The 26,453-nt window shown below is 39.4% G+C and overlaps 1 protein-coding gene across 1 annotated transcript in view; it reads left to right on the forward strand.

The window, feature by feature from the left end:
• The window catches only part of RBMS3 (RNA binding motif single stranded interacting protein 3), a 705,920-nt gene that overhangs the window by 104,929 nt on the left and 574,538 nt on the right, over positions 1-26,453 (forward strand). The gene's annotated exons all lie outside the window — the stretch shown is intronic.

Raw genomic sequence — 26,453 nt, forward strand, 5'->3', positions numbered from 1 at the left:
AGCTCAGGTTGACACGTGCATCCTTTTAAAATGAATTTGTGAGGGGATCTGAGAGCGTTACCTACCTGCACTAGCCCAGCTGGGTCACGCTGCTCTCTGAGGTTGTTGCAGGATATCCTGTGGCAAACTCTTGGATGCAGTTGCTGCTCATGGAGGAGCTTGTACAACTGTGCCTCCTCTAATGCAGTGGTGCCTCTCTGGTTTGTCAGGCATGGTTATTGTGCCTGGATCCCCCTGTCCTTTGCATCTTGTTACTTAAGCTACAAGTGTGGGTGTTTGATGCCCTTTGGCAACACATGAAGTCTGTTCTCCTATGCTAGCCTTTCCCCCACCACCCCCAGGGGTTTTCTGTGGTTGCAATGGTCAAAACTTGAGGAAAACTTGTTAATTGAAACTGAAGCCAGGAACTCTTGAATGATAGCCAGGAAACAATATTATAGTTGATGATTCTTTATAAGAATTTGAATGGTATTCAGGGTTTCTGTTATTTTATCAAAATCAAAAGTCTTTTTTGACTATAGACAAAGATATGGCTTGCTTTTGTTTTTAAAGAACAATGTATTTAAACTAAAGCAACTTTATCTTTAAAAACTCTTCAGGTGTCTCTTCAGTAATGATTGCATATCTTTAAAAACTCTTCAGGTGTCTCTTCAGTAATGATTGCATTGGCTTTGCTTTCTTCCAGCCTCTACTTTTGTTTTTCCTACCTCTTTCTACATACACATTAAAAAAAAAAAACAAAGCACTAAAAACCCCAGTAACCCACAAAAACCAAAACCACCACTCCCCCTTGACATGATGAAAAGTTTAAGTTATTATGGTGAACAAACCCTTGATCTGACATGCTAGATTTTCTTTTTGAAGGACATTTGTAGACAAAGAGAGGAAACTTCTACTAAGTTGTGATTTGGCCTCAAAAACTAAAGCAAAAGAAACTATGAACTTATTTTGTACTCAGATTAGGATGGGAAAAAACGTGGCTAAGTGCTTCATGGGCTGTTAGCTATCTTTTTCACTATCCTCCCAGTTTTAATAGTCATGTTTTCACAAAGTATTGTGAGTTTTGTGCCTTCCCTTCATATAAAAATAGGGTTCTTTTGCTTGTAAAGTTTTCCAAGTGTTCAGTCTTTCACTTTTTCAACACTGAACTTTTAGGGTAAAAGTGAAGAATGCATAGACAAAAGTTTGACTCTTCAGTGGTTATTGCTTACTCCATGCTAGGGCATTAGACAGTGAGCAAGAAAAAGTTCATAACTGATACATACAGGCACTGTTCCCCTCTTCCTGTGTGTGTCTGCAGTTGTCTGTTAATAGGAGATGGATTCCTAAGTCAGGAGGAGACCACCCTAACAAATCATATGAAATGCACCTTATGCTCCGCACACTTGATTTCCTTTTTGAGGAGGGAGGGAAACATAAGTGCATAATAAAGATTGTTTGTAGTGTTACAACCCTGTCAAACCACTAGCAGAGCTGAGGGATTAATACCAGGAATGTTGCTTGAAACACTCTCCAATATCTGCAGGTAAAAAAATTGTTCTAATGTATTAAAGGATGCTTGCGGTAGTTTCTCTCCACGTATATTGTACCCCTTACATTTGACTCTGGTTTTCCTTTGTCATTTCTACTCTAATCTTTTCTTTTTCTTCCTTGTTTATTGTCAGCTTTTGTCTTCAGTGTTTTGGGTTTAATAAGCTTATAAACTTGCCTCATGGATATTATAAATGCCAGTACCAACTGTGAGGATGTATAGGCTTGCTGCGGTTCCGTTTGGGAGGCTGGAATACTGCTGTGCGCTCTCATGAGCTGAGTGGCAAAATATTTGTTTTGGATAAGAGATTTGTATTCAGCCTTGCAACTTGCCAGCATCTATATATAGTTTATTTAAAGTTTTTTTTTTAATATATTTTTTTAAGATAGCTTTCCAGGAAAGAAAAAGATTAAAGTTCAAAATTCACAGTGTGCATTTTCTTTAGTCTCATGCAGTGAACCCAGTGAAGGCTTTTCCACATGCATCTTACAAGAATCCACACACAAACCTAATAGAACTACATAGCTGAGACCTTTGATGCATCTAAGAAATGTTAAAAGTTAAATTGATTTCTTCCTTCTTTCCCCTAAGTTTTTCTTTTTTCATTTCCTCTATCTATGTGAAGTTGGAAGGTCCACTAGGTGAGAGATTTGAAAGGGTGAGGTCAATGAGTCACAGAAAATAACACATTTTTCCCTGACTTGTTTTGCTTTGTGCTACCCAGACATGCTTATATTTTGTGTTGGATAAACTGGAGCATGTTTGTCTATCTCAAATATGCCATCTGAGGAAGGTTTTTAATAAGTTTCTATCAACTTATCGCTCTCTTGGACACATGGAATTTGTATGCTCAGGTTTTTTTTTTTATATAAAGCTGCTCAGAGAATAGTGTTGTTTGGGTTTTTTTTTTCCCACTGCCCCTTGAGCCTGAGAAAATGTCTTGTTGCAAGGGAGGCATCTTTGAAACTTGATTTAGAGGTTCCTTCTGACTGCCCTGGGAAAGAGGCATTAGTACCTGGTTCAAGCTAAGTTTCTTCAAGCATGCATTCCTCTTTCTCAATGTCAGAATAAGGAGCCATTAGTCTAAAAGGTTGTTTGTTTGTTTGTTTGTTTTGTTTTTTTTTTTTTTGATTTGAGGAATTTATCAATTGAATTAAGGAATTTGAGGAGTGGGCAAGAAAGCCAAACAAAATCTCAGCTTCTGAACTGGCATCCATGGAGCTCTGGGATCCTATTGCCTTCAGATGTATTAAACTGGCTTGAGGGATGGAATCAAGGAGGAGATACAGATGCTAATGAACCAAAATTGCCTACACTATGTTCTTGGCTACTGGCATTGCTTGATGTGTGAAGAAGTCTGCAGCAATTTTGTGAGAAGCTCTGAACTTAGTACTTCTGTGGTGCTGTGAAGGCTGCTGCCTGAAGTGCAAGTGGCTCTTAGAACTGATGAAAATGAATGAGGAAGTGGCACTTTATCAGGGATGATGGTATAGCTATTTCTAACATGATGCTGCTTTTGCTGAGTGGGATGACATCCAAGGCAGAGCTTCTTGTAGTGATGGCACATCCTTGTGTGGGACAGTCTGTCTGACATGAGGAATCAAAGGTACACAGGCAGGCTGGGACACAAGGCACTCGGCTTTGCAGCTTGGTTGTCTCTGAAAGCTTTAACATTAACAATTGACTCATTACTGGTAATGACTTGAGAACTGTGTGCTAGTAAAAATGAAGACAATTAAGAGAAAATACCTCTTTTTTCCTTAGGAAAAAGAGAAGAAACCATATATTTCAGATGCCGGCTTAAGGTTGAGGCATTGAAAAAATCTAGATAAAGTGTCCTAAAAGAGAGTAATGGGACAACGATCCTCCTAATTTGCTATGTCCTAACTGTTAATGAGAGGCAAAAAGTCAGTAGCACCTAGTCAGATCTCAGAAACACATGCACCTTGTATGCAGGTAGAAGATAGTGAAGTGATAGGCTGACTTTTCTTGCTCATGAGCACACTAGGGAGCTGGTGAAATCTGACAATTCATTTGGTCTCCACTGTTGGCTGGCATCTTAGTGGCAATATTCCAGGTCTCTTGCACAAAGGTTGTTAGCAAGACTATCTTTAGAAATGCCTAGATTATATTACTTTCTAGAAATATTCAAATGCCTCTTCAATATTAGGTGCTAAATGATCCTGCAGAATAATTGGTGTGTATTAAATGCCATTAAAAATAATATAGAACATTTCAGCATCTTTCTCCTCCTCATATCTATTAGCAGGGCATTAGTTTATGAGCTAATGAAGTAAAAAATGCAGGAAGTGAAACTGTGTCCAATGGGCCACAGGACAGGAGGGCTCTCAGCTGTGATTCCATAATGTTCCTCTGTCTGGTTCCACTGCTGCTTTGTTACAGAGTTATTGCTCTGACTTTCTGGTAGAGGCAAAACAAACTCATTGCTTTCTTGCTGGTAGTCAGAGCCTTGTTCATTGCTGAACTTGGCACCAGTGCCTTAAGGCCAGAATATGTAGTTTTTTTTCCTCCAATAAAGAAAGACTCTTTAAAACTTAAAGCTCTTTAAACATAGGATAAGTACTATATTTTAGCACAAAGTGGTTAGCAGTTTCTCAGAGGAATCTGGACAGACAATGGATGTTGATAAACATTCAGTGTAGTGTCTATATTTCAAACAGCCAAAATATTTTATCTTTCCATGTGATAGTTTATAATACAGCTTGTTTGTGATGGCGATGATGGAAATACCAGTATACCAGTCAGGAAGGCAGAAGCTAGGAAAGGTGATTTTCCAGCTATACTGTGGCAACTGTTTTGTTGAATTTCGGGTCAGAGATTTCAGTATACATAATTTCTCTCTTTCTTTGTCCCTGTTGTGTGTGTCCCTGCTTTCCCCTTGCCTTGTTTTTGCCCTTGTATTCTTCCTGTGTGTGTGTTGGAGCAGTAATGTGTTGGTAGGAAGATAATTAGACAGGTGTCCGTTCAGTAGGCTTTTTCACAGCGCACAAGGTCAAAATGAACCTTGTGATTAATTGTGCAGCGTGAGAGTAGAGAATTTATTGAGTTTTAGGAAGCCAGACTAGGTATGGCTTCTGGTAGCGGTTGGGACTGTTGTAGCCTAAGACACCTCCACGTGGAATTTCATGGCTTCTTGGAGCAGGAAGATGGGTTATAGTGAGTTTCCTTGATGGGTTCTGGTAGGCTGCCTGAACACAAAGATAATGGGAGCAATGGCTCAGAAGATCCATTCCTGTAAAGAGAGTTTTCTTTTAAACTGGTGGAAGATAGCTAGTTCTAAATACTAAATAAAGGGTAATAAATAGTAATGTACTCAATTGCTTTGAGTCTTATTTGTTTTCCTTCAGTGCCTCGAGTCTGACTTGGAAAAAGTCAGTATTGAGAAAGTCACTGTCTCCCTGATGACTCAGCTCTTTGCTTTTCTGCTGAGCACTGCACACTGTGGCAGTAAACTTTAGGTTATGTGCCTGTCTGCTAGAAAACTTACGGTGAACACCAACTGACGAAGCCACTGAAGCCACTGAACAGCTGTCAAGTGGCAACAGAATTCCTTCACTCTTGCCCTAGGTTTGAGCTGCAGTGTGCTCATCTAAATGACAGTGACTTAGTCCAGCTATTAGGGTTAAACCTTATTTTTAAGGGTCAGATGAGGTCTGGCAACTTTCCAAAGGCAAACCAGACAACTCAAGCCACAGAAATATCTTCCTTCTTCCTGGCACTTGGTGTTTACCCCAAAAAAGTAGCAAAAATCAATGGGCTCAATTAGACTTAATAAGGGAAATTTGCCAGTTTTGCAATAAATGGAGTGGAAATCCCTAAATACCTCCTTTCCATAATATATCTTTTCAGAGCTAGGCATTCCTCTTTACCATAGGTCATCAGTTTTGCAGCATTGCATTTTGATCTTTGTTACATTTGGATAAGCACATGGAAAAATCAAGTATGTACTGATAGAAACTGAATTTTTTGACATGTCAAAGGTACTCACTGAATTTCAACAAGCCTCTGTTAGGTTTACCTTGGATCACTCATTAAATTTGAGTTTGAGGTGGAGACAGTCCCTTGCAAGAGCAAATTTAAGTAGTTAAACACTTAAAAGGATAGTTATTCTTTTATGCATCATGTGTTGCCCTAAGTTCACTGAAAGTTTGGAAAATGTGAATATCTGTGATCAGCACTACAGGTCTGCTCTTATTCCATGTATAAGCCATATTATGCACATGAGAGCCCTGTGGGATTTTGTCAACCATTGATAAAGATAGACCCGTGTGTTAGGTCAGTCTTTATTAGCAGCAGACAATATATTAGCCATTCTCTTTTTTTTTTTTTTTCTTGTCTCACCTCTCATACACTTGTCCATCTTTACTGCTGCTGCTTGTTAGGTTCAACTGGAAACCTGATGTTAAAAGTTCTTTCTGCTTTCCAAAGTTTGATGATTCCTCAGTGAAATCTGGGAGCTGCTGCTTCTGGCATGATGCTTTTTGTAGGAGCATGTAAGGGAAGATTGAACCTGGCATATGTTTCATAAAGCCACAGGAATCTGCACTGGCAGCCCCAACTTCACCAAGGTCATGGGCAAAGGCAGAGTTAATCTCAGTGACTGCTTTGCAAGTAACAGGAGAGCAGGGCACACTGAGTTGGCTGCTCAGCTAAATGCATCAGTACACCAGGATGTGTAAGCTATTTTTATTGTGTGAAGATAACTCAGCCAAATGAGACTCAGGAGCAATTGTGTCTGTTGCCAACCAAAGTACAATATAAACTTAGCTTTGAAAAGTTAAGGCTTTTGTAAATGAAATGTGAGGGGAACTATAAAAGGAAACTGATTTTTTTTTTTTAATGGTCAGTGGTAGAATATGAGTAAATGTAAACGTGTGCACTGTTATTCAAAGGTTGCTCTTCCAAGTATGCTACCTGTTGTCTGGGCATAATCACCAGGCAGCTGACTGAACTGAACATAAAGCTGTTTCCTAAGCTCCAACAGAGTAAGAGCCTGAGCCTGGAGGGAAGCAATGGTGTTCATAAGATCCAACCCCATGCTTTCATTTAACAACTTGTGGAGAAACACTTTGTGTCTGACACAGCTACTAACATAGCTGGATGAAGACTAACAGTACCTTTAGAAAGAACCCTAAACTTATATTTAAAAGAAGGGCTTATGTTTTATAGTCACTATAAATGACAAAATGCAGGCTCTATTCTGCAATCTGTGCATCTGGTACCTCTAGTCTACTCTGTGGGTTGGATATAAATATTCCTCACCAAGCATGGGATTTGGGCATTAGTTACCAAAGTCTTGGTAAACCAATTATGTTAAATTTCTCCCAATTATACTGTATAAATGTTAAACTTTAGGTGCAATAGTTATGAAAACATAGGACTCTTCCAAGACTCAATACAGTGTATTTCTCTTCTACAGGTGTGAGGAAGAAATAGCAGGTTTCCTTTCTCAGGAAGGGAAAGTTATCATTACTCTGTTAGATACCATTGGGTATCATGTTGCACTTTCAAGTAAGGGTTCAGAAGATTCCCCCTATAGCTTGGCTGATCTTAAAAATCAGTATGCAGGGGAGAAAAACCCTTTTTTTCAAAATGATGTTTCTAAACAGCTGATGTTTTTTTGTTTGGTTGAGTTTTTTTGTTTGCTAGGCCAGCAAACTTTTTAGTCCCTTCAATTGTTGTGTAATTACTTTTGATGACAAACACCAAATGTATTTTGCTAAGTGTCTGCTCAGTGGGCTCAGGTTTGTCTAGAGAAATGTGTGTGCTGGGCATGGGGGAAAAAACTACCAGCATTTGCAATGACTTCTGTAGATGTAAAATGTTTTCAAAAGCTATTTGTCAGCTGCACTTTTGTTGCCTCTCAAAACGATTTTCTTCTAGAGGAAGAATTTAGAAAGATTTAAAAAGACTGCAAACTATATCATTCTACAAATTTTTTAACCATAAAGACAAAATTCTCCGTGTCATCATTGGAAGATTCCCAACCTCTTTTGGAAGCCTCACTTCAAAACTGCAGACTCAGTTTGAGAAATCTCAGGAATGTTCCTCCCATAAGTCTTTTTTGTCTGTTTGGCTTAGCAAGTTAAGCTTATTGGTATTTTATCTGTGAATGCTGACTGCTCCCTCTTTGACTGAATTTGATGAGAAAAAGGAAGGATGCAAGTTTGTTGAACCTTTCTGAAATGTGAGGTTTTTATGGGAATTGCAAGAGTACAACAGAGGGAGAGGTGTTGGTAATGCCATACCAAAGAAAAAGCATGAGATCACCCTTCAGGAGCCATTGGGCAGTTCATGGGGGAGAATCATAGAATGGCCTAGGTTGGAAGGAATCTTAAAGATTATCTAGTTCCAAATCCCTGCTATGCTCAAGAATACCTTTCACTGGACCAGGTGTCTCAGAGTCCCATCCAACCTGGCCTTGAACACTTCCAGGGATAGGGCTTCCACCACTTCCTTGGACAACTTCTTCCAGTGCCCCACCACCCTCAAAATTAAGAATTTCTTCCTGATAGCTAATCTAAACCTATTCTCTCTAAACCCAATTCCTTTGTCCTCTCAGTACATGCCCTTGCAAAAAGTGTCATCTTTTTGTAGGCTCTGTTCAGATACTGGAAGGTCACAATTTGGTCACCCCAAAACCTTCTCTTCTCCAGGCTGATGAATCCCATTTTTTTGTCTTTCCTCATAGGAGAGGTACTCCATCTCTCTAATCATGATGGCAGTCCTCCTCTGGACCTGCTCCAACAGATTGCTGTCCTTTCTGTGCTGGGGAACCCATGGCTGCATGCAGTGTTCCAGGCAGGGTTTCACCACGTGGGAGAAGAGGGACAGAATCCTCTCGCTTGCCCTGCTGGCCATGCTGCTTTGTACACATCCCAGGGTTGGATTGGATCAACTGCATGTTGGCTGCAAGTGCACATTGCCAAATAATGTCTAGCCTCTCATCCACCAGCATCCCTGAGTCCTGAGCTGGGCTGCTCTCGATCTGTTTGTTTCCAGTCTGTGCTGATACTGACCCAGGTGCAGCACCTTGTTATTGGTCTTGTTAAACTGTGAGATTCCCATGGGCCCATTTCTTGAGCTTGTCCAGGTCCCTCTGGATGACATCCCCTCTTTTGATGTGACATTTGCAAATTTGTCCAGGGCGAACCCTTTGTCTATGTCATTAATGGAGACATTAAATAACACTGATCTCAGTATGGACTTCCAAAGGACGCTACTTGTCACTGATGTCCTTTAGGACTCTGAGCCACTGACCACTACCTTCTGCATGCAAGAGTCCAACCAATTCCTTATCCACTTATCAGTCCAGCCATTGAATCCACCTCGGTCCAATTTTGAGAGACTGATGTTATGGGGGACCATAGATGACATCTATGTCCCTTTCCTTTGTCCACTGATGTAGTCGCTCTGTCATGGAAAGCCACTAGGTTAGTCAGGAAGGACTTGCCCTTGGTGAAGCTGTGCTGACTGTCCTCAATCACCTCTTTGTCCTCCCTGTTGTCTAAGCACAGCTTCTAGGAGGATCTGTTTCGTGATCTTGCCAGGCACAGAGGTGAGGTTGGCATGGGTCCCACGTTCTCTTTTCTACCTTTTTATAGATGGGTGCGATGTTACCCTTTTACTAGTCACCTGGGACTTTACCTGACTGCCATGACTTTTCAAATATCATGGAGAGTGCTTTTACAATCAGCCAGTTCCCTCAGGACTCTGGGATGCATTTCATTGGTCCCCATTGACATATTTACTTTCAGGTTCCTCAGGTGGTGGTGAACCTGTTCTTTACTTGCAGCACGGAATATGGTCCCCAACGTGCTCTCCATCCACTTGAGAGGTATAGGAAGAGAAGTTGCCATTGAAGACAGAGGCAAAAAATTTGTTTAGTACTTCAGGCTTCTTTTCATCTGTTATTGCCAGTTTTCCAGTATTGTTCACTGGGGAGAATACACCTTCTTTGACCTTCCTATTCTGTTTAACATCCTTGTAGAAGCACTTGTTATTCTTTGCATCCCTTACCAGGTTCAGTTCCAGCTTCACCTTGGCCTTCCTCACCCCATTCCTATACAATTGAATGTCATCTCTGTATTCCTCCCAGATTACCTGTCCTTGTTTCCTCTGTGCTTTTGCTTCCTCCCCTTTAGTTTGACCAGCAGTTCCCTACCCAGCCACGTGGGTCTCTTGTCTTCCTTGACCAATTTTTGCTCGTGATGATTGTTAGCCCCAGGACTCTATGGAAGACTTCCTTAGAAGTCTGTTTTACTCCCTTGTTCTGAGGATAGTCTTCTAGGGATTCCTACGGATATCTTTTTTAAAAACTGGAAGTTTGCCTTCCTGAAGTTCAGGGGCCTAACTTTATTCTTAACCTGACCCGTATCTCTTGGGATTGCAAACTCCAGCAATGTGAGATCACTGCAGCCCAGTCTGCCTCCAATCTTGACGTCCACAATTAGCTCTCTTACGTTGGCCATGTTATGAATTTCTTAACATGGGGCAAAAAACTCAGTTGTTGGCATCTGTGTTTTTTCAAGAATGAGGCTAAACTTTTGCTCCTGTGCAGATTTTCTGGTTAAGGGATGAGCTTACCCCAGAGCTCAAGGAATAATTCAGTTAAAGTCAATCAGCTGCAAGATGTGTGTACATTCACTATCAGGCTTAATTAGTTTTGTTGTTCACTCAGCTACACAGCTGAATTCTAACAAAATTCTATAGTGGATTGATTGAATTCAGAACTCTTTAAATCTGTGAATCTTTTAAGGAAACTGTCTCCTTGCTGTGTCTAGCAACATTATTCTTGACTCTTCCCAAGGTTCAGATCTTGTCATATAAACTTCAGATAATATTGTTTGAAGCTGCACATAATCTTACAATAGGGTCTTTTCATTATGTTATCTGTAGTATCCCTGATGTGTTGACTAATAGCAAAGATTGACAAAGCGTGTTACACGCGAACATCTTGCCTCATGTTCTATTAAATGTGTCATTTGATATCTTCTGTCTTCGTTTTGACTTTGCTATGACATCTTAAAAGAAAGGGAAGATACCAACAGATGATGTTTTAACACTTGTCAGCAATTCGTCATGTTTCTTCTTACTTTAAATTTAATTGTTCTTGGAATGAACAGTTCAGAGGGATTTTTTTTTTTTAATTCTACTTTCTGGTTAATGCAATCGATTTGATGCAGATGATAATTAGTATGATAATTGCAGCCTACATGCATGCTACTGTAACCCCCCTGATTTTTTCAGTGTTCCAATGTTTTTAAAGATTGCAAGATAGGTAGGAGCAGAAGAGTTTAAGTTATTTTTAGGGGCCTTTTGCCCCCTTGTTCTAGTATTTAAAAGTAACAGATGGACTTTGCTCTTTGTGCCTGTCATCTTTCATGCTCCTGAAGCCTTACACCTGGAAAGGAAATGCAATGAAGAGACATGGCTGGGTCCACCATCAGCTGCACTAACAAAGGGATTGATGGTTTTCCAGAGCAAACATTAGCTGAGGAGGAGGGTTTACCTTTGGAGGATTAACAGCTGGCATTGAGCTGTGTCCAGGGGCTGATCTGGGGCTGGGAGCATGTCTAGGGAAGATGGTCAAATCAGGGCTGGTGGCATAGAACTCTTTCTCTGCCTTTCTAAATAGGTCCAGACGAAAACTTCTTTAAGAGCCCTTCCCCTTTCCTGTCTTTTGCACGAAGGAAAACAAAGCTGGCTGATGGATTGTTTTAATAATCTAAGTGATGATCATTCTGTTTGATAATTAGCCCTGCAAATCTGAAAGAAACAATTGGTGGATCAACAAAAATAAATCTGCAGGCTACATTTGGGGGAAGAGCTGAAAAAGCTAATTTGGTTATAAAGATAGGTTATGCTTTGTAATGAGAAACGACAAGGCGTTTTGCTGCAACTGTCATGGCAACTTTAGAGCTCCTTTATATAGTCTAATTTAAAATGTATTTACCCCGTAGCAATGAAATTGCAATCTATGTATGAATCATGAAAGCTGGGGATGGAAAATACCTCTTGAACATATGGACCAGTTCCTCAAAGGATACAATTCATTTTAACTCGAAGTGAGAGAATCAGATATTCTCTGTCTTCAAAGTCAGTTTTTTTGTCCCAGGTTTTCTGAGTGTGGACTCTAGAAAGGGCTCTCTTTGTCTAATCTTGGAGCTGGTCTTGGCTAAGAAACTTTTGTTAACTAGAGATCTCGGTATTTGTTTTGCTTCAACAGCTTGTGAGCTCTGCTGTCTACTACATGTCTCTACATGAGCTTAAATAGTCATTGAACACTGATAAAATTCACTTTTATCAAGATGCTTGTTAGTCATGTTTCAAGGCACAGATTAGTTGCCTACTGAGTTAAGATCTTAATTGTGTGAGTGCTCCATTTTTGTTCCATCAAGCTGTGTTGATATTTGAAATCAAACTGTAATCAGGAAATGAAAGACTTTTTTCCCCCCTGTTCTGTATTAACAGTGACTCAGTTAGTTGTTAATGCTAAGCATGGGTGGCAGTTATCTGAAAATATGGTGTTAGAAAGAAAATGAGACTTTTATATTGGTGATTTAAATCAATGTAAGGTTCAGGGTGCTGGTTCTCCCAGCATGTTTAGAGATCCTGTTTCATTCTGATGATCAGCTTTTAGACTTAGAAGGAAATTCTTTGAGAATCTCATGATGTCTTCCTAGCAGAAGCTAGTTAACTTCCCCAAAGTCACCAAAGCTTGCATTACTCAATCTTATCCATAGCTTGGTACCCTATCTAAAAATTCTGTTTTCAAGCTCCATGATGAATATCTTTATTACTCTGTAGTTCTGCCACTGTTTGAGAGCCTTCTGTAGAGTGACCATTACCCTGACTGTGATGTGGGCTTTCAGCTTTGACTGAGATTATTTTAAAAAACACCAATATTTCACACATTTTGGGGGATGACATTATTAAAAACACCAAGGGCCTACAAGTAACTTACAGTAATACCTCAAAGTCCACTGACGTGGGAGGCCAGGTCCTTAACCTGGGTATTTAATTTAGAATGGAGTTTTCTAAGAAGGGAATTGAAATAGGGATAATGTAGGCAAAGAACTAGAAAGAATGATTCTATATAAATGTGACTTCTTGTCATAAAACCACTGTGTTTCTTGCTTCAGCTGTAGTGGATGTTCAAGACAATTAATATATCAGGGCAAAATTTGCATAGATGTAGAAACTTGAATTGAAACTTCAAAGCCAAAATCAACTAAGAAGTTATTGAAAACGCTGAAGTAGCCCAAGCAGAAATCCTACAGGCTTTAATGAAAACATAAATTTGTGACTGACAATATAAGGAAAATGTGACTCTGGCAAAATGAGATGTTTTGTTGGTTTCTTTTTCATTAAGTGTGAATGGTGCTCAAATGGAGAAAGCATCTGAACTCCCAAAAATGAATGACAGTGCCTCTATGGATGAGATTGATTTGAATCCCTCTTCATGCACAGGTTAAAATGAGACTGTCAACTGGATTGCTGCAAAATTCAGAAGGGAAAACTAGAATACTGTTCAGGATTGCAAATGTAACCATCAAAAACTTGTGGTGGGAGATGATAAGCTGGCAGAGTATGCTAATGTGTCTTAGATTTAATGCACATGAACTAACTTTCCGTGATTTCCATTTATGGGCAGTGGAAGTGGTGAGCAAAATCATGCTGTGTGCCTTCATAACCATTGCTGGACTATAAGAAGCAGGGGGGAAAATTGCTGTAAATCCTTCCAGTGACTTTTAGATGGACCTCCAAAGACTAGACAAAATTCTAAGCCACTTAGAACAACTGAGCTCTATTGTGTCCTGCAGTACAGAGCTTGCTTATCCTGCTAAAGATCAAGCTCTGCTTGTACCCATCTAATAGGAATATATTGAATCTTGCATGGAGTGCAAGCAGGACTTTGATCAATATTGCACACATTTTATTTGAGGACCTACAGCAGAGGCCCTACACTTAGAAAAACAATTGAAGTAGGTCTTGGGAACACTTGAGAGAATATATAAACAGATGATGTTATGGTCTCAGTGGAAATCTAGCTGTATTGAACTGAAAATAGACCATACAAGGAGAAAATTGTAGAATTGTAGTCCTTGTAGTAGGACACTATGCAGTAGGCCAGCAAGCTCTGTTTGGATTCCTTTGGAAAATAAAACTACAATAAAATATCTCCCTCAAAGAATTTAGTACATCTCTCCATACTCCACTGTGAACTTCTGAAGGAGGAGTTTCTCTGTCTTACTGAGTGATGCATACTCCAGGTAACTGATAACAAAAATGAAAAGCATGAGTTGTCCAGAAGAGGACATTGCAGGAGGTGTTCATGAGGTTCCACTTCTCCAAGGGGAAGTGTGAATTCTACAGTCAATACACAGTAAAGTAAAATAAATATATTACACTTGGCCTTCCATCACTTGTGTTCTTTGTTCTCTGGGGCAATAGCACAGTGCACATATCAAATGACTAGATATTGACAAACTTCAGTTTGTGAAGCATTATCTGAGCTACTGGCATCTGTAGGTTCACATAATTTTCTGTGTGTTGATTTTTGTCAAGGAATGTTGTGTTTACACTTATTTTGAAAAGTAACTAAGGGAAACTAAGTGAAAGTAGGATTAAGTTCTGATTTCTCTGCCCTTTGGCTACTTGTTTTCAGTTCTAGTCATTTGGTCTAAGCCTTTTATCTCAGGGCAGTAGTATGGTATGCTTTCATTTCAGTCTGTTATTTAACTAACTAAATTGTATTGTGAAGTAGAAACTTCTTAAGCTTCTTTTTTTTTAAGTCCAGTTTTCTAACTTCTCCTTAATCTTGTTTCTTCTAGGATGTTATTTCCCAAATGTAGTATATGAAAGTTTTATAGTTACTAAGCAATAGTGGTTGTACTAGTCTTTGCAGTACAAATATTAATATGAAATCTTCCCTATAACAGTTGTTGTAAAACTGTTGATATATCTGCTTTAAATATGAGGAAAAAAAACCATAAAAGGCCATGTGCTTTGACTGATATGGGAAGTGTCCATGAACTAGAGTGTTTTCATGTCACAATTGAGTGGTATTCTTCTTCCAGAACAGCTTCATGTTCATGAATTCTTCATGATTAAGGTTGCAGTGATTATTTTTTGTTTTCAGTGAGAAAGCTTTCATTTAGGGACACAGTCTGTAGTGTTTTTTAACTCCTTGTGTACTTTGCCCCATTACAGAATTAGAGAAGCATCTGCAGGATCAATTTTGAGTATTTAAATCTTTCTCTCATATTGCCCTTGATATGATCTTTCTCAAGAACTACTGCATTTGGGTCCCTGAATACAACAAAACTATCACTATTGAAAGGCCTTGTTGAAGAGCTGCAAACTGAAAGCACCGAACTTTCAGCTCTGGCTCATACCTTGTCACTCAGAGTTGTCGAATATGGTGCCAGTTTCCCAAAGAGATGCTTGGGTCTTATTTTTATATATTATATAAATATATATATTTGCTGATATATAATATATATCTTGAACTTGAAACCAGCACGGGTGCTGATTAAAACCTCATCTGTAATTTGGAAGTGCCACGAGGAAGGAGATCTGCCTGAACTCTACCAAGGAATTGGCGAAGTCTTAGGTAAAAGAGGCATGGATCCTGCAACGTGCTTGGGTTCCAACATTAAAAGTCTGACTGAAGTTCTTCACTGAAGGTGCCTAAAACAAATGGAAAAAAGCTCATTAACTCCTCAGGAAAAGAAGTCTACTAAGGTGTGTTCAACATAACGATGCATATCTAACCCTCTGCTCTGAATGCCATCACTTCAGTAGGGCTCAGAAGACAGAATTTCTCACTCTCCATACTTGAATCTTGTTTTGTACCTTTTTCTGGAGCAGTTGCTCATCTCAGGCCTGGAGGAGTACAGGACCCACTTGGACATTTACTCTGAATTGTTACAGCTGTTCTGTTTTTACTTAAACGTGTATTATTGTCATCTAGAGGTGAACGCAATTCTTGGTTATAGAGAATATTTTTCACATGTAGGGCAGGTCAGCTTTTCCAGCTTCTGCTGCAGTGGGACAGTAATCCATCACCATGGCATATTGTATCACCAAAAAGACAAGTAAGCATTGCGCAGACCAAGTCTCAAGCAACTTAATGCTTTCCACATCAAAGCCAGAGACTCCTGTTGCCTCAGCTTGCTAAGGCCTCTAGATGAGTATCAGGACCCAGCCCAGCCTTGCTTTCCCCTGAGCTGATGCCTGCAGGGATGCACTGAATCGCCATTAACTCGGGAAGAGGAGGGGACACCACAAATTTTCCAGCGGTTTTTTTCCCTGTTTTTTTGGTTTTTTTTTTTCCCGTTGTTTTCCCTGTTTTCGTCCTGAAACTTCTTGTGGCTTCTCACTCAGTTAAAATGTGAACTGTACTCTGCTTTTTAATGATTTTATAGGAGAGCCAACGTTTCTGTGCGTTTCAGAGCTGACAAATGTGTTTGCAGCTGAACTAGCTCTGGAGGGAGGCTCATGCCAGCATCTGCCACAAGGAGGCAGAAGCATTAAATCTTAAAATATTTGTAAACCACGTCCTTGATATGTATCTCAGTTTATTAAAACCATGCTTTGGAGTATCTATAGCTGCCTCTGATGTATACAGAAGCTTGGGGAGAGGGAAATTTTGCAGGGGAGAATCCAAAACATCAAAGAATTTCGTGCATAGTAGGGTTTTACTTGGTGCTTTGATAAGGTGGAAAAAACTGTTATAAAAACATATAATCAGCAATTAAAGCAAAGACAACCCTCCCCCCCCCCCCCCCCTTCCCCCCTGGCAACAGTTACATGACAGTTTCCCACCCATTGCATTTCATATTTATCACTCTTGGTCACTTTCCCTTTGTGAAGGCAACTCTAAAGTCCAGATCAGTGACAGTGACACATTAACATTGCAGTAATTGTATTTTCAAGCATGCCTGGTTTCCTGTACAGCTAATAAGTTGCTTGCTCAGCTGCTTGCAGTAATTCAGAAACACAGCATGGCACATTCGTGTTTCTGGACTACCTTTTTGGTCAGATTGCACTGTGATAATTCTCTTACTGGATAGCTAGAGAGAATTCTAAAAAGCATGAGTGGTTTAATTGAGTCTGATCCCTTCACAGCACTGCTGAATGCGAATGAAATCCCACTTGTATCCTGGTGAACAGACTATTGAAAGCTTGGTGGTGGTTTGCTGTGGATGCTTTTTGTACCTAGTAATGCACATGAAAGAAATGGAGAAGGGAAGGCAATATTCAAAGTGAAAGCTTGTATTTTGTCCTTAATTTGTCCTCCTTTACTTAAGTATCAAAGCACATATGGAAGAAAGGTCACTCTGTTATCTGAAACTACTGCAGCTCAATACGTACCTGGGCATAATGGAATTTGTTTAAGGACATGGTATCATCTGTAATGTCAGATGTCCTACCTGTTACCATCTGTGTCAGACTTCATCTGACTGACTGTAAATACAGTGCCTCTCCTGTGTGTCTTAGACTACTGTCTTGGTTAATGTAGGTTGGTTTGTGTGTTGAAATCCACTTAAAAAAGAAATTTCTTCCTGACTTAAAAAGCATTTGTGTAAGAACACCTCTTCTGCCTATGAAGGGATATTGCAGTCCATTGTGTTAAGATGTATTACAGGTTTAAATTACAGATTATGACACTTCAAAGGTGCTCTCTGATACTCATGCAGCAATCAGACATGCAGTCACGATGCTCCTGTGGCTTAGTGGCTCACAACTGAAAAGGAAGGAAAAAGGCATTTGATACCAGAGATGCATTTCTGAAGAGCAGCCTATTGTTTCACTCTCATCCTGTATGCAACCACAAATGCTCATTGCTGAGGGCAGGCATGTGCTCCCCTACTTCTGCTGCAGGGAGCTCTGCTAATGTGGTGCTTGTAACCTTCCTCTGCTCCAAGCACTGCCTTTATATTTCAATAGCCTATTGAGCACACGTCTTTCCACAGCCCAGGGCTTGAATTTGGGATCACATCATCTAGCTTCCACTCCAATTAGTTATTAAATACACTGGACATTTTCATGTGTTAATTAATACCCAGTGAGATGGTATACAAGGTGATGAGTAAATAATGCATCAATAGATGTACATTCTTTCTTGGGTACTGTGAATATCAAGGAGTAGCTATGCCTACTTTTAAATAGGGGGAATTTTGATTTTATTTCTAAACTTATGGAAGCTTTGGATTGTAATTAATGATGTTGTTCTAGTAAAATAGACTTAGTTAGATCTAGTTTTTGACCTAAAATTATTTTCCTCTTACATTTTGGAGTTAAATGTAGCTTTCATAAATGTTATTTTTGTTTTATTCATTAATAAAAGTTAAAAGGGAGGTAGTGAAAGCAGTTTAGCATCCAGGTTCTTTCCTTTGTGCTGCACTTTCTTGTGATTTTATAATGCGCTTGCTGGAAGAAAATAACCAGTGGTATGTGTTGTTCTGCCACAGGCCTGACACACTGGTAAACACTTCTCCTGCAAAAGATGTGTCAGAACCACTGTGAGGAGCATAAAATAAATGTTTTATATAAGTAAGCTATTTAATGTCCTGTTACAACCAGTCAGATCTATGTTGTCCTGCTAATGCAAGTAATCACTTAACCTTTCTGGTAACTGACCTTTCTTCTGCTGTGTTTAGCAGGGTTGTTTGTGCATTTCAAGACTGCACAAACTGCTGTGTGTGATTGTCACGTAGCAGAATGCATGTCTTAATGTCACACAGGACTGCCTTTAACTCACTTCTGCTGCTTGAATATTTTATCAGTTTCTTCAGTTCAGAATGGCCTGCCACACTTTTTCCTTTCTTTTTTTTTTTTTCCCTCTTGGCTAGACATAACAATTTTAAATGCTATTGAGTTTTGCTATTTGATTGACTTCTCTGTTATGGAAATGGTGTGTGACATGCCTGACTTTCTGTTTCCAGGTAAATCACACAAAGAGAAGGGAGCCCAGTTTACTGTAATGATACTTCACATTTTCAGGTATCATGACTGAGCAAATGGTTCATTGCTTTAATTACAGTGGTCACTGAGGTAATGTCTGACAGGTTTTTAAGTTCCCAGTTGTCTAGATAATAGTCTGTGATAATGATGTTATTGTGGGCTCTTTTTTTTTTTTTTCCTGGTGAAATTGGTGATTTCTACTATTCTTGAAAATCTGCTGTGCATTTCAGCACAACTGCAGCCTATTGCTGAAGCTGGATATCCTAATGCACATCACAGCTCTGTGCTGGGAACAGTCGTGGCTCTGGTGGGGAATGCACTGTATCCTTTGATCCTCCAGAGAAATGGTTCTATTTCAGAGTAACTCCCACATACTTCTCAGAAACGTCTAAAAAGAATTTTATATTACACAGCCAAAGTGTTTTCTCTCACTGTGTGTAACACTGAAGTATTTTTCAAAACACCTTGACAGTTAAAATGTGCTTGAGTATGAAGTTTTTTTTCCTGCAGTGTCTGATTATGCAGGTGCAGTTGATATAAATTTTTCCTTTTTAATTCCCTCTCCTCCACCCCCAGCTGTTACCTTGAAGTGGTCTGAAACAAGTTTAGTTTAACAGTTTATGTTCTTATTGAGATGCTATGCTTTTCTGCTGCAAGACTGTCTTACAGAAGTCACTGATATATCCCTTGATCATTTTTTTAACTTGTAGTTGTACTGCAGTGACCTTACTATAAAGTCTTCTCTGTCTGTTGGTATCCTACATTTGGATATCATTGCAATGGTATGGTGTAAGTTTAATTGCTTGTCAGACTTTAAAAATATTTTTTTTTCCCCATTGAGGTGATAGTTTGTTCCCTCAGCAGAAGTGAACATGGAACAAAAGCTCTGAACACTGGGAACCTCGGAATTGTTTGTTGAAAGGTCCCTTTTGCCTCACTGAACAATTTCAGGACTCAGATTTTTTTAATTTCTTTTTTTTTTTTTTAAGTACAATTTCAGTGGGACCTAACTCTTTCTGACTACTTGATAACTACAGCACAACTTATGAGTTGAAAACTTCAAAAGACACTTTTACAACTTGTAAATCTAAATAACCTTTGAGTTTACTTAATGTCTTTAGGAAAGATTTGTGTTGTAATGCTCACACCTCTTCAGGTAACAGCATGATCTCTGGATGGAGAATGAGTACATGGTCTGGATGAAGCTTTACTCTTAGAGATTCATGTTGATTTTCTTTTATCTTGTGTTTTACCTCCCTGTCTGTTTCTAGTAAAGGTGTGAAAATATAATTCTGATATTGGTTGCTGTCTCTGGAGCCATTTAGTTGTGTTATCTATTTTGTGCCTGCTACACACAAATATGTCCTTGGTGTTGCTACTAGTCTGTGATTTAAAACTGCTCTCATTCTTTTTAGTTTTGTCATATGCATACAATATTTCATCTTCTGAGACTGCCTGCTATCTCACTGCTGTGTGCTTTTGCTTTATTTGCAAGGATAGGCATAATCTTCTTGTCATAGTTATTAGCTCTGATTCGGTACACAAAGTCTTTTTTATAAACTTTGTTGTGGCTTTTCTCTACTGCACCTATATGTTGCTTTTCTGTTTAACTTTTTTACCTTGTGTCTTGTGCAAAATCATATTTTTCCCTCTGTTATACACTTTTCCAGTTCTACTGAGTGAATTATTTGTATGTCTGCTTCCCCAGCTTTTTGGGGTTCAGTCTGAACTTGATAGCTGACGCTTCCCGTGCGTTGGTAGAGTTACTGTATTTTCTTCTGTCTTTGCAGATGTGTATCTCTTGTCCCTTTCCTGAAGGGTTTGTCATGATATGTTTTTATTGTGCTATGGCTTTGCAGGAGCTCTGAAACCCAGAAGATGCTGCTATTAGCCACTGTGTAGAGAACCCCCTGCTACAGATATTGTAGGCTGTGCCTTTCTCTTATCAGTTCCTCTCAGCCTGTGGTGTAAATCATTCAGCTGTTCTTCCTTTGTTTGACTCGGGGTACAGCCCTGTGTCTTCTAGTAACTCTCTTTTTGCTTGTCTGAGAGATTCCCACTTCAGAGCCCCCTCTTACCACTCCTGGAAGCAAAGCTCAAAGTCTTTGAGGCCATCATTGTATGGCATTGGAACTCCAGGTGGATCTCTAACCTAGTGTTCCTGTTGAGTTCCTTCTCAAATTCACATGTATGCTCCGGTTGCCTCCAATGCTTGTGGGAAGAATGCAATTCCTAGCAGGCATTTAAATCTTGCACTGAATAAGGTTGGCAACATTACTTCCAGGATTATTTCAGGCAAACCTCTAAAAACATCTGCTAAAGCATCATTATCCCAAGGTTCACAGCCACCTCCTATTTCCTACTCACCATTTGGAGGTAACCTGTCCCACCATGACTTCGAGCAAGAGATTAAAGCAGTGTGGTGCCAGTTTTAGTGCTCGTTGTGGAAAATAATATTTTAAAGCTTTGTGAAAATTCGTGTTTCTTGCACTCTTCATGGGAGGAGATGAATTCTCTAATGAGGCACTGTGTAATTTTTTCGGACCTTCTCCTTTTAGTCACTAGAGGAAAACCTAGAGGTTTAAAATGGAGGCCAAGAAATTAGAAATTGTTTTGATACCATTTTTTCTCTTCTCTGCCTGTCCCTTGTTTCCTCTTTAGACAAGCTGAAATGAAACCTCAGATTCTGACACTCAGCAACCCACTTACTCCATCTAAACCATGAGACAGGATGAGCAAAAGGGACAGCAGTTGTGTCTTTCTGGAGAGAGTTTTTGTTTTTTATCAGGTCTATTATATCCAAGTAGAATTATGTAAGAATTTGTCTTAACAGTCTAATTTATTCTTTCTTTATTTTTCCCTTCTTCTCCCACACTCCCCCAGCAGTAGGCATGAAAACTCCTGCCTGGCTTGCTGTCCTCATTGGGACATTAATTAACTGTACCCATTAATAATTTTTCAGCATGCCCAAATTCTTATCCCTATAAAGCTTGTGTTTTGTGTTTTTTCCTTGTGTCTCGGTTCCCTGTTCGGCACCTGCTACTGGTGACCTTGCAAAAGGGCCTGAGGACTCTTCCCCTCTTCCTCTTTCATCATTTCTCACTTCTGGCAAGTCATGCTCATGGTATAAGCTGAGCCTGAAGCATGCCAGGAACAAACTGTGCAAAGTCCTTTGTGACCTGAACAGAGGCTGAGACTTCGGTAGAGAAAACAAGAGCTGATACCTGAGCTCAGATAAACTTTGTAGTGCCTCAGCTTCATCAGGGCACTGCTGCTTAGCTTTGTTCCTGCCATTGGGTGGCATCTGGATGCAGCAGCTCATCTCTGGGGAGCAATCAAGAAACATGAGATTCTTTGAGGTGACACTGTTTTTCCTTTGATCTCTTGGGCCTTCATGATCTGATGGTAGTTTGAGCTGCAGCATGGAGGAATCAGACAAAAAAGTGCCTTTGCCAGGAAACTCTGAGCGGATACCTTCGGTTGAGAAATATTCAACTCTTTTCTGCTTGTGCAACTTGAGAAATTGCGTGAACTCAAATAGGAGGCCTCACAAACACACCTCTCATTTGAGGAGGGAGAGAAGTTCCACTGCAATAAGCATTGTAAGCAGATACCAGCTGACACTTGAGTTTCAGGCTTTCTTGTGTGATAATGGATGATGTTTGTAAAAAATACTGTTGTAGTCCTTTACCTTTCCCAAGAAGTTCTAGTACAAAATGAAAGAGATTCTTTTAAGAAAAAATATATTCAGGATGGGTACTGACAAAGTACTTGTGGGGAATACCTGGGCAGAACTTGTTCTAGTTGCAAGTGAAGATCTACCTAGAGAGTAAAAGCAGCTCTTGGTCTTATTTCTCTCCAGATAAATACTGCTTTCAGTTGGATTTGCAGGGATTTTTTTTTTTTTAATTAGCTAATAGTTGCATATGATTCTGTCACTTTAGAAGAATGATTCACCTGAATATCTGAGAAGGGATGTATGGTGAGTGATGTACTTGCATAGGGTTTCTAGGAATTACCGGTACCTTTCTGTACTGGTGAAATGTGCAGATGGTTTTGGCAAGTTCTGACAAGCTCCTACTATGACTAAGCATAGGGCTACTCTCATTGTTCTTTCTATTAATCTCTCTAACAATATAAGATATTTGAAGGGTTTTTTTTTCTTCTGATCAAAAATAGTCTGATGAAAATATCTGCATACATCAGTCTGCTCTAAGACAGAGTTTGTGTGGCATCAGTTTTTGTCTTTTGTTGAAGGTTTGCAGCTTTTGCAGAAATCTAAATTTCTGATTTTGAGCATGTCTATAGGAGCTGCCTTGGCTTCCCCTTCCATTTTATGTTTAACATGCATTAGAGGCAAGAGAGAGAAATGCTCATTTTTATCCATGTTTTGTGGTCCCTTTTAAAATACCCTCTGACAGTACAGTTCCTGGAAAACTGCAGTTTTCTCTGTTCAGAATCTGTATTATTTTAATGCATGTGATTCTGGTGATTGTAAACATAGGTCTTAGTTTTATTCCTTTTTTTCCCAGGTTTCATGCTGCATACATGAAAGAGTGGATGTGTCTGTTCTGGGGTTTGTTTTTTTTTTCTGATGTCTGTTGCACGACTTGGTTAGTTTTTTGTTTTTTATAGTGAGATGTCAGCATGACATCCCAACAATATGTGCATATGTGTTATATTGACCTCTCTGTAGCTGAGCTATCAAATACTGATCTTGAAATTATTTATATACTTAGCCTTAAGGTCCTGAGCAAACATACAGGCTTGATGGATATTACTGGCAAACATTAAAATCAGTGCTCTTCCCAACATATGTTCCTGTTGAACAAAACCTCGTTGTTGTTGGGGTTTTTTTCTCCCTGTACTGACTACTGCTCTTTCTAAGAATATGCAGACTACTCACTAGTTAAACAGTCTAGCTTTTTAAAGTAGACCAATTTCACTTGAGGACTGAAATCATGACTCTTCCATATGATCTAATTAAGAGTTTGCTTACTTGGAAGACAATATTTGCCACATAATTTGTTATTTGTCATATGGTAACCTTGAAGTTCGTGGGGTTGTGTTGGTAGCTGTAGCATCAAGGAGCAAGCAGTCACAGTACCCTACGCTGTTCTTTTGGGATGATGATAAACTGCATTAGTCATAAATGCTGATACTTAGAAAATAGTATTTATTCCCAAGCCTCTCAGTTGCTCTTAAGTATTTACTTTTTGGGTATTATTGGCTTCAAGGAGCATTAACAAAATGATGATTATATGTTGGTTTAAAGGCTATGAATGTTTATTACTTCAAGCAGAAAGACTTTGATTTATTCTTGAAATCACTGGTAGTAATTTGGAACACCACACTTAAACATATGCTAGAACTGATGCTTCCCTTGATAGCTCAGTCAGAGGTGGAATTTTTCCGTAGTTATGCATTTCTAGGGGTCTTGAGTGTGAACTACTTGCCAGGCTCCACCCATACCTTATGTGTGCACACAACAGACAGATATAATGCTTTACCTTTTTTTCTTTATTGAAGATAGGTTTTAATATGAATTGGCACAAGTATTTTGAATTTGGACTATTATGCAAAGAACAGAGCAGTATGAATATCTTAAATAGTGCCTGACTTCTGTTCTTAGCACCTGCTGGCCTCCTCCATTGGCCTACTATTGTGAGTGTTGAATAAAAGGGAAAAAAAAGCTGTATGTTTTTAGATCTATTTTACAGCTGAATGACACATTTCTGAATAGATTAAAAGAAAAAAGGGTAGTGGGGAAACAGCATGGATTTACCAGGAGTAAAGCATCTGACCAATCTTTTGTGGTAAAAGGACTAAGCCTGTGGACAGTGGGGGAGTGGAGGGTATAATTTTCCTTGTCTTTAGAAACACTTCTGATGTGGTCTCCTGCAATCTTTGTGTGCCCATGTTAGGGGCAGGTGTTTAAATAGATGCATAAATAAAATCTGATTGGATGATCAGGCCTAGGAGCAATATGTAGGTAGGGCTGTACTCTGCCTAAGCTGATTCTGAGTGGAGTGGTACTCCTGAATTCTCCTGTGATTCCTATGACTTTTTGTGATGAAATCAAGGTCTACATGAAATATGTCTTTCCTGTAAAATATTTTAGAAAATGCTTTTGTTTATTTAAGAGCTTGACTTATTTTGTTTTAAGATTCAGGAAGAGTTATTTCATTGCTCCAAAGAAGTTAATAAATACACGTTTCAAATTCAGGAAGACTGAAGTTTAGTATATTAATAAGTACAAACAACAGAAGAGTGAATTTAATAACCTGATAGTAATCTTGCCAGTAACACAGTAAGATGTGCATTATAATTCAGCCAGGTTCTTCCACAATAGTCATCATCACACTGCAAACTGTACTTAAAGACATGAGCTCAAAAAGAATTTCCAAGTTTACCCAATTTCTTATGAGTTTAGAAGTTGACAACTGCTTTTGTGAATTTTTATACATCTATCCATTTTGCAAAATATTCCTTGCTGTTAGGGTTAAATTGCTGATGGAGTGTCTCAGCTGTTAACCCAGAGCATGCACTGTCTTGGTTAATGCAGTTACCCTGCCACAGATCTAGGCTGTCATGCTTTACATCAATCCTCTTGCATATTACAGTAGAGAAAATCAAAGGCATATCAGAGAACTGGATGTGAAATAATTCAGAAGGCTGCCATTTTTCATAGAAAGCTCCTAATATGCCTTGTTAGGTGATGGCAATCTTGTTCTTGAAAAATGTATGTTGAAGAATCATAAAATCGCCTGGGTTGGAAGGAACCTTAAAAATCCTCTTGTTCCAACCTGCAGTGGGCAGGGATACTTTTCGTCAACCTGGTTAATCAGAGCCCCATCCAACCTGACCTTGAACACTGCCAGGGATGGGGCATCCAGAACTTCTCTGGCTAACCTGTTGACTGTGTTTAGTAACTTGTGCTTTTCACTGTCTGAAGAACCTTACTTTCTTCTGCGACAGTGGTTGGGTTCATGTGTGCCACAGTTCAGCCATCAAGAACTGGAGGTACAAACTAGTTCCACACAGGGAAGAACTTAAACCTGTTCCAGTGCCTCACCACTGGAACAGGTTCTTTCTTACAGTAAAGAATTTCTTCCTGCTATCTAAATGTCCCCTCTTTCAGTTTGAAGCTGCTCTGCATTGCCCAATCACTACACATCCTTGCAAAAAGTCTCTTATCTGTGGGCCCCCTTCAGTTACATGAGGTTACCCTTCATGTTACCCCAAGCCTTCCCTTTTCCAGATGGCCAAGTTGCTTTAAAAATTGCAAATTTAGCGACAGTACAATGATAAAAGCTTTAACCCCAGCATCCTTTTGCAGCTTCCTTTGGAAGCAACATTTGCTATCTTAGCAGTAGACTTGCTGCTAACTATCCCTGCCTGAAATGGCCTGGTCTATTAGCCTGGCTAAGGTTCTGATGGCTAAATCTGAGCTTACTCTTGATGATGAGCACATTTTTGGGACATGGGTAATTATCCAGTATGAGCTAATTTGATCTTAAGGGCATGAGAGCAATAAAGATGATATTCATCAGGAAGGCATAATTCAGCTGCTCATAGCTGCTTTCTGTCTCTATGGGTGATAACACTAGTTTTATGTGGCAACATTATCTAGGAAATTTCCTATAAGCCTTAATCCTCTTCTGAATATATATACAAGTGTGTTCTGTCTCCAGCATTTCAGCATGTCTGTTCTGGGTTAGAAATTCTGCCTCTCTTATGGGAAGATGCTTGCTTCTTACCCAATAACTGTGTTATTTTGGCTCTGTCTTTTTGGCTGCCCATGCACCCCAGAAGGTGCTGTACTGTATAGAAATGGCAACGTCTTACTACAGCAAGACATTGAGTAGTTAGTGGAAATAGCACTAAAATATCTTAGTATTGAAAGAGTTGACTATCTTTCTTAGCC

The sequence above is a fragment of the Molothrus ater genome, chromosome 1, assembly GCF_012460135.2.
Source record: "Molothrus ater isolate BHLD 08-10-18 breed brown headed cowbird chromosome 1, BPBGC_Mater_1.1, whole genome shotgun sequence".
Classification (NCBI taxonomy): Eukaryota; Metazoa; Chordata; class Aves; order Passeriformes; family Icteridae; genus Molothrus; species Molothrus ater.